Source organism: Silene latifolia, chromosome Y (genome assembly GCF_048544455.1).
Source record: "Silene latifolia isolate original U9 population chromosome Y, ASM4854445v1, whole genome shotgun sequence".
NCBI classification, from domain to species: Eukaryota; Viridiplantae; Streptophyta; class Magnoliopsida; order Caryophyllales; family Caryophyllaceae; genus Silene; species Silene latifolia.
The window spans coordinates 262659411-262667992 of record NC_133538.1 but is presented as its reverse complement, the minus strand read 5'-3'; positions in this window follow the sequence as shown (position 1 = coordinate 262667992).

Below are 8582 nucleotides of genomic sequence, written 5' to 3'. Positions count from 1 at the left end.
AAGAGGGACAGAGAGCTATGGGCACAGATTGACATTCTCAAACAGCGGTCCGACACTTCAGCAAGCAGGACAGAGGAGGAAAGGTCTCCATTAGTAGATCTGAAGCAGGGGGCATTGGGTAGCAGGAATCCACTTCGACAGATATCGGCTGAGCTGATAACAAGATTGGATCTGTCTACAATACCATCAGATGGAAGGATAACCCCACAAGGGCTGGGATACCTCACGCCGGATAACTGGCCTGCAGCCAGCTGCGTGGAAGTACGATCAGGTGGCATCCCTGTCATCAGCCCCGCAATGATTGATCAGACACCTGGGTAGGATCCGAGTCGAACCAACTGGTGAACTGGCAGCAGGGGACAATCATTACATCAACTCCTCTAGCTGCTGGAAAACGTCAGAACCTTCAAGAGCTCGGATCAGGAGGCAGTATATTGAATCAGTAGGCGGCTGAAAGACGGGCCCCGCATTCAGCAAAGATAATAAATCAAAGCAGATTTAGAGCTAAAGGAGATACGAGCGGGTCCTGTGGCGCCACCCCACTCGAGAAAGCAGCACTAGACAGCTATGCCGATTCGCCATTCGTAGACACCATATCCATCACAGCCATGCCAAAGGGATTCACAAATCCAAATATGCCTCTCTTCGACGGCACAACAGATCCCTTTGATCATATAAACTAATATAAGCAGATGATGATGACAGTAACAGCCGTAAGGCAAGTCAATGAGGCTTGCATGTGCAAAGGATTTGGATCCACCTTAACAGGTCCGACACGTCAATGGTTTGTGAGCCTGCCTAACAGGTCGATATCTACATTTGCTAAATTAGTGAACGCATTCACTCAGCAATTTGCAAGCGCAGAAGCCGCGAAGCATGCGGAGATCTATACGAGAATCGTCCGTAAAGGGGAGAGACCATTGGAGAATACAATACTAGGTTCAACAATGAGAAGGTAGCATTACGAGAGTGCGACATTTCGACAGCAGTAGAAGCCTTCAGAAGAGGCCTCCACCATGACTCCGGCCTATACAAGCAGCTAACTATACATCCCTGCCAGAGTTTTGAGGCCGTACAGGAAAAGGTAGCTGCCGCAATCAGACTGGAAGAAGACATACTAGCCAGAGCCAGCCTACCTAATGCACCAAGTGTTTCTAATACCTCAGCCATGGAGAAATCAGGAAGAAAGCAAACCACCAACAAGAAAGACGAGAGGTACATACCATGTGGAAGGGGGGTCAACAGAATCGAGGAAAATCAGCAACTCCCTACTCTGGTAGAATATGGATTCACTACAGGTATTGGAGGAATCCTGAAGGCACTCAGGGAGATGGGAGATGGAGTCAGGTGGCCCAACCCACCAGTAGGGGAGCAAGCATGGAGAAAGGATAGCAAAAAGAAGTGTGAGTTCTACCGTGATATTGGGCACAACATTGAGGATTGCTACACATTACGAAGAGAGATCAAGCGCCTGTATGAACAAGGAAAGTTGAGCCACTTATTACCACGTGGGGGCAAGCAACAGGATAAGGTAGGCTCCACCAAGCCTGCAACCCCACCCACATGCACCAAAATCATAAACGTGATAACAGGCGGCTCAGACCTAAGCGGGCTGACATACTCAGCAGCTAAGAGACGTGCTACCAAGACCAAAGGAGATAGGCCAGCAAATTCTTGAAGAATTTCTCACAGCAACTTGCCAGCTGTCAGCTTTGATGAAGGAGATACATACGACGAACGAGAACACCATGACGCACTTATTATCACCCTATCAATGGCCAATTGCACGGTTAGAAAGGTCCTGGTAGATACAGGCAGCTCGGTCAACCTGATCATGCTGAAGACCAAAGAGAACATGGGATTCAGCGAGAAGGATCTGCAGAAGAAGACTATCCCTCTATTAGGCTTCAGTGGGGAAACTGCTAACTCGCTGGGAGAAATAGTCATCCCAACCTATGTGGGAGGAGTCAACAAGCAAGTCAGGTATCTGGATATAGACGGCCCCTCCACCTACAATGTCATCCTGGGAAGACCGTGGCTACACCAGATGAAAGCAGTCCCCTCAATATATCACCAATGCATAAAGTTCCCCACACCATGGGGAGTAAAGACGATAAGAGGAGATCAGGAGGAAGCTAGAGGCTGCTATAAGAAGGCACTCAAGTGTACTGCCAGCCCTCCCGCATAGCAATTACAGAAACGGCTTGTCCAGGACAAATACATCGAGCCCCCAGCAGAAGAGCTAGATCAAATTAACCTGGACAAGCTGCACCTAGAGAAAACTGTGCTAATTGGAGCTGGATGCACAGTAAGCTTGAGGCAACAGTTAATTAAATTTCTACAGGATAACATGGACTGTTTTGCATGGTCACACGATGACATGATAGGAATAGATCCGTCCATCATAACGCACAAGCTTAGTGTGGACCCAAAATTATAAACCCATCCAGCAGAGAAGAAGAAAGTTTGCAGCAGAAAGGAACAAGGTGATCAACCAAGAGGTAGATAGTCTGTTGGCAGCAAAGAAAATAAGAGAAGTAAAATATCCAGAATGGCTGTCTAATGTGGTGGTGTTACCTAAGAAAAATAGAAAGTGGATAGTATGCGTGGACTTCACCGACCTCAACAAGGCATGCCCTAAAGATCCCTTCACACTGCCTCATATTGATGCAATGGTAGACGCGACAGCTGGACATGAGATTCTGACATTCCTGGACGCATGGAGTTGATACAATCAGATCAAGATGGATCTTGCAGATCAAGAGAAGACAACATTCATGTCTGAGAGAGGAATATATTGCTACAACGTTATGCCATTCGGCCTGAAGAACGCTGGCTCCACACACCAAAGGCTAGTTAACCGTATGTTCAAAGAGCAGATAGGAAGAACTATGGAGGTATATATTGATGACATGGTGGTGAAATCAGAAAGAGCCAAAGATCACATGCGGCATATGGCAGAAACATTCAGCACCCTGAGGGAATACAGAATGAAGCTAAATCCATCTAAATGCACCTTCGGAGTATCTTCTGGCAAATTCTTAGGCTATATTGTAACTCAAAGAGGGATAGAGGCCAGTATCGAGCAGATCAAAGCCGTCTTACAACTAGAGTCACCTGAGAAGACTAAAGATGTTCAAAGACTCACTGGAAAGGTAGCAGCCTTCAGCAGGTTCATCTCGAGATCTTCAGATAAGTGCAGGATGTTTTATGACATACTGAGAAAGAGTCAGAATTTTGAGTGGACCTCGGATCACGAGCAAGCATTCAGAGAGCTGAAACACTACCTCAACTGCCCACCACTACTGTCGAAGCCGAAACCAAGAGAACCACTATTCATATACCTGGCCGTCATAGAGGTGGCAAAGTGAGCGCCGCTCGGGTCGAGAGCGGAAACGGAGCGAAAGCTTGATGTACTACGTAGGCAAGTCTCTGCTGCTGGCAGAGACCAGGTACACATCTCTTGAAAAGTTAGTATTAGCATTGGTAGTAGCATCTCGTAAACTGCGCCCCTATTTCGAGTCTCATACTAAACATGTCGTGACCAACTACCCGCTGAAATCTATCATGAGGAAGCCCGAATCACAAAGTGCGAATGTCAAAATGGTCCGTACACCTCAGTGGGTATGATATCCAGTATGACCCCATAACAGCAATCAAATCGCAAGCACTGGCCGACTTTGTGTCAGACTTCAGCCCAGCCATCCAAAATCTGGCAGACGAGGAAATTCTCACCCTAGGGGGAAGCAAGGAGGCAGAGGTCTGGCAGATGCATATTGACGGAGCCTCCAATCAAAGGGGGGCAGGTGTAGGGTTAATCCTGCGGTCACCACAAGGAGACCTAATAGCACAAGCGGTAAGATGTGAATTCAAGGCAACCAACAATGAAACAGAGTACGAGGCCTTGATATTAGGAATGAAGCTAGCTCTGGAGTTAGGAGTCAGACACCTGCGCATATCCAGTGACTCTCTGCTAATAGTCAATCACGTGAATGACGAGTTTATAGCCAGAGATTCAAAGATGATTGCATACTTGAAAATAGCAAAGGAATTAAAACAGAAATTCGCAACTTGCAAGCTTAAGCAGATCCCCAGAGATCAGAATGTGGAAGCAGATGCCTTAGGAACTCTGGGAGCAACATTTAAAATGATAGAACTTTCCAGCATTCCAATAGCACACATGCTAGAACCTTCCATCCAGAAAGCAGATGAAATAGATAAAGGTGAATTGGAGAATCCACAGAACGGAGAAGGAGTCCAGGCAGTTACAGAGGCAGGTGAGGGCTCTAACCCAGCCGGTCAGCCGCCCGATCAAGCGGACGAACAAGCAGATGATTGGGATTGGTGCACGCCCTACCTAGACTGGTTGCGTCATAGCAAGCTACCTGATGACAAGAAGGAAGTAAGGGCTTTCAGAGTGAAGGCCTCCAGATTCATACTTATTGACGATATGTTGTTCAGAAAATCACTAGCAGGCCCCTACTTACGGTGCCTGGATAAGGAAGAAGCGCAGACTGTGTTACATGCTCTCTACAGTGGCGAATGTAGAAACCATGCAGGGGGCAGGAGTCTGGCAAATAAAGCCCTCAGACAGGGATACTACTGCCCTACAACGAAGGCAGATGCTGCAGAGTATGCACGCAAATGTGACACCGCCAACACAAGACTAATGATCCATCACCAGTGAACCCTTGTACCCTATCATTTCTCCCTGGCCATTCATGGCATGGGGCATGGACATAGTAGGACCCCTACCAAGAGCCACAGGAAACAGGACATGGATGCTTGCGATGACAGATTACTTCTCCAAGTGGATAGAGGCATAAGCATTCACAGAAGTAAAAGATAAACAAGTCATTTCGTTTATAAAACGAAACATCATTTGCAGGTTTGGTATCCCATCAGAAATCATATGTGACAATGGCTCACAATTTATCTCCAACGATACCGAGGGATACTGCGCCAGGTGGAACATCACCCTAAAAAAGTCAGCACCCAGGACTCCAAAGTCCAACGGGAAAGCTGAGTCCAGCAAAAAAATCATCATGGACAATCTGAGAAGGAGGTTACAGGAGTTAGGAGGAAAGTGGGCAGATGAATTGCCACTAGTATTATGGCCAGACAGAACGACGCCAAAGGTAGCAACAAGTCAAACACCCTTCAGCCTGGTGTTTGACACAAAAGCAGTCATCCCATCAGAAGTTCTAGTTCCCACCCACAGGTATGGAAATATGATAGGAGCACTGAACAATGCAGAGATGGCCAGAAGCCTGGACACAGTCGACGAGCTGCGAGCAAGCGCCAAAATACGTCTGGCTGCTTACAAGCAGTCAGTGGCCAGGAGTTATAACAAGAATCTGAAAGTCAGGCTCCTGGAGGTAGGAGACCTGGTTTTCCGAGAGGTGTTTCAAAATACTAAGAACCGAAAATCAGGCAAATTCGCCTACAAATGGGAAGGACCATACCAGGTAGAAGGAGTTGTTGGCCATGGTGCATACAAACTAATGACCATGGACGGTCAAATCATACAACGGCCATGGAACATACTTCACCTGAAGAGATATTACTTTTGATAATAAGTAGATTTTAGCCTTCAGAATGATGTACTATGAAAAGCCAAATCATTTTAAAATAAAAATAAAAATCCGGTAGTAGGCATACTGCCAATTTCAGTCCCATTTCTGGTGTCTTTAACTGTTTTAAATTTTAAAACTGCTGCCAGATGGTGTGGTCTGATAGTGTCCTGGTACCACAATTTTTCTTGTACCCCATGAGATGGCGTCAGAAACTTCACAACATTCTTGTAGATTTTCTCATTTTCAGGCTTCTCTAGATACATCACTCTGAATACTAGTGTCTATGGTACGTTGAAAGGATATCTAGCAGGACTGTCAACTGCCAACGTGGGGTGACAAGGCACATGACACTCCAACATGCCTAACCTATTTTCTCCACAAGGAGCACCCTCACTAGGCGGACTGTGGAACATACGAAAGGGAGCCTGGTTGACAGCTGAACACGCTTACCCAGCTACCCCTGATACCACCCCCTGGACGTAGCTCGCACTAATCGCAATTAATCAGGGCCCCAGCATGCATGCACGAACATGGAACGTAGGGATATCTGCGCTACCAGAATCCTGCAGCATCCCATTGGTCCTAAAATGATGATAAACTTGCCTAAATTACGCCCCTGTTGGCTTCAAACGTGATGAACACACCTTGCGTCATGAACAAGGTTAAGTAATCCAAAACTGCGGCATATGCCTAAATCAGCCATCAGGCTGACACGGCAGCTAGCTTAGTCTGGATCAGCCTCTTCAGGCTGACAAGACTGGTCTAAATCAGCCTCTCAGGCTGACACGGCCACTCCTCCTTACATTGCGGCATATGCCTAAATCAGCCATCGGGCTAACACGACAGCTAGTTGAGTCAGAACGTCAGCCTTTTCAGGATGACAAGACTCGCCTAAATCAGCCAGTGGGCTGACACGGCAACTTCCTAAACTAAGGAAATCTAAGAAACAAGCACAAGATATAAATCAAACCTTGCCAAAACTGCGGCAAGGATATTCCAAAATATGGCCAAAATATGGCCCTTGAGTTTAAGCGCCACCTAAGCTGAGCAACCAAGAAAAAGTTTAAAACTTACAAGTCTTCCACCTCTGGGCCAGACTGCCAAAAAGTCCATTAAAAATACAAATACTTAATTATCGGTCACATTAATGACCTCCACCTCTGGCACCTCCTATGCCTACTGACCTTCTGTTTCAGGTACCGCACCAGCTTGCACATCCTCAGATGCCATAGCCCCATGAGCTCCATCAGCAGCATCCTGGGACACTCCAAAGATTCCCCCAAAGAGCTTGCTCGGCCAACATACAGAGAATTCACCTCCCCAACTTCAGGCATCAGCGCACTCAAATCAGGTTGGGTGGGGTAGAGCATCTCCAGCTGTTTCTCCTCCTCCTCTATAGCTTGCTGGGTGGGAGCCTCTTCGAGAGCAGCACGCATCCCGCTGATTTTTCCCCGCCAGGTGGCATAGGCAACAACATTGGTGGCCAGGGAGATCAGCTCGCTGATCTTCTCATCAGAACGCTTAAGGGAGTCGGAGAAAGTGCTGCACACCTCTTGAGTGCGGGCCAGCTGATCAGCCCCTTACTTCAGCTTCTTCTTGATGACAGCAAGCTCAACCTTCAACTCCACCACACGTTCCTTCAGATCAGATCGCTGATGCGCCAAGTCGGCAATTGTCCCCTTCAGCTCCTAGTTTTTGGCATTGATGGCACGACTGGTGATTTGCACTATGTTGACCATCTTCCTATTATAGAGTGCAGACTAGAGGGTCTGGGGCAAGAAAAGTCAGAAGTCAGCAAGAGAAGTGAAAGGGTAGAATCTAAAAGAAGAAATAAAACAACAAAGAAACAGGTAGAAGATGAAGAGCATTCACCATAAAGGCGTTTTGCACATCATTCTCAGCCATCTCCTCTGGGGAGAACTCTGAGAACGTCTCCTTTAGAGGAGGGAAGAGCAACTGGTCGATCTCCGGCCAGTATGGTACCTTGTCCACATCCCAAATCCTTCTGGGAAGTGAGCAATAGTGCCTCCACTAGCTGAAGCACGAGGGCTGGCAGGAGGAGTATGCGGATGGCGAGAGAGCGGGTCATTTTCAAAGGGCTCAGGCCCAGCAGAACTGGAGTACATAGGAGGGGTCTGGAAAGAGGCAGCAGGAGCGCTCCTCTTAGAGGCGGATGCCACGTCAGGACTGGCAGAAGACCTCTTTCTTTTGGCACTTTGGAGGATGATTTCCAGAGGATCAGCCTTGGAACCTGTGAACAGGCATCACCCCAGGCGTCAGGATACCTAAAGCATCAGGAGAAGCTGCATGTAAGTTGAAGCAATTGTGGGAAGCTTACCAGAAGACATGCTGTGAGCTGACTGAAGAGGGTTGGAGGAGGAAGCAGGTGAAAAACCAGGAAGCAGGTCAGGAAACTTTCTCTCGCATTCAGAGATACAGAACCGCTTGCTGCAGGTAGGGACCTTGGCACCAATGCAAGTCAGGTCATAGGGGCCTGCACGAAGACGATGAAGTAAGCTAGTAAGCAGCGAGATAAACGAATCAGATGACAAGGAGGCTACTTACTCGAAGTTATGACCCATTTCTCGAAGATGTAATCAGCAGGCGGCTGAATGGAGTCCTTCCTCACGAAGAAGAAGTCCTCAAACCATTTCTCATCTCGGGATTTGGACATATGTCTGAAGGGATCCTCTCCATGTCCCCGGAGAGAGAACTGGCCCCTACCCAGGGACCTGATGTTGTACATATGGGCCAAATCGCCCAGGAAGATGGAATTACCAGTATTCTGACCAGCAGCTAGAGAGTAGAGGAGAACCCTCAAAACAGTGGCAGAGATTTGTGCCATGGCGAAATTGTTCGTAAAAATAAAATCTTGGATGAGTTTGGGAAAAGGAAAACGGAGGCCATATTTAAAAGGGTACAGGTAAAAGCAAACCCATCCTGGACGAAGGGCGTCAGCTTTCTGTCCTGGTCCAGGGATGGCGATATCCATCCCGTCACCAAGGC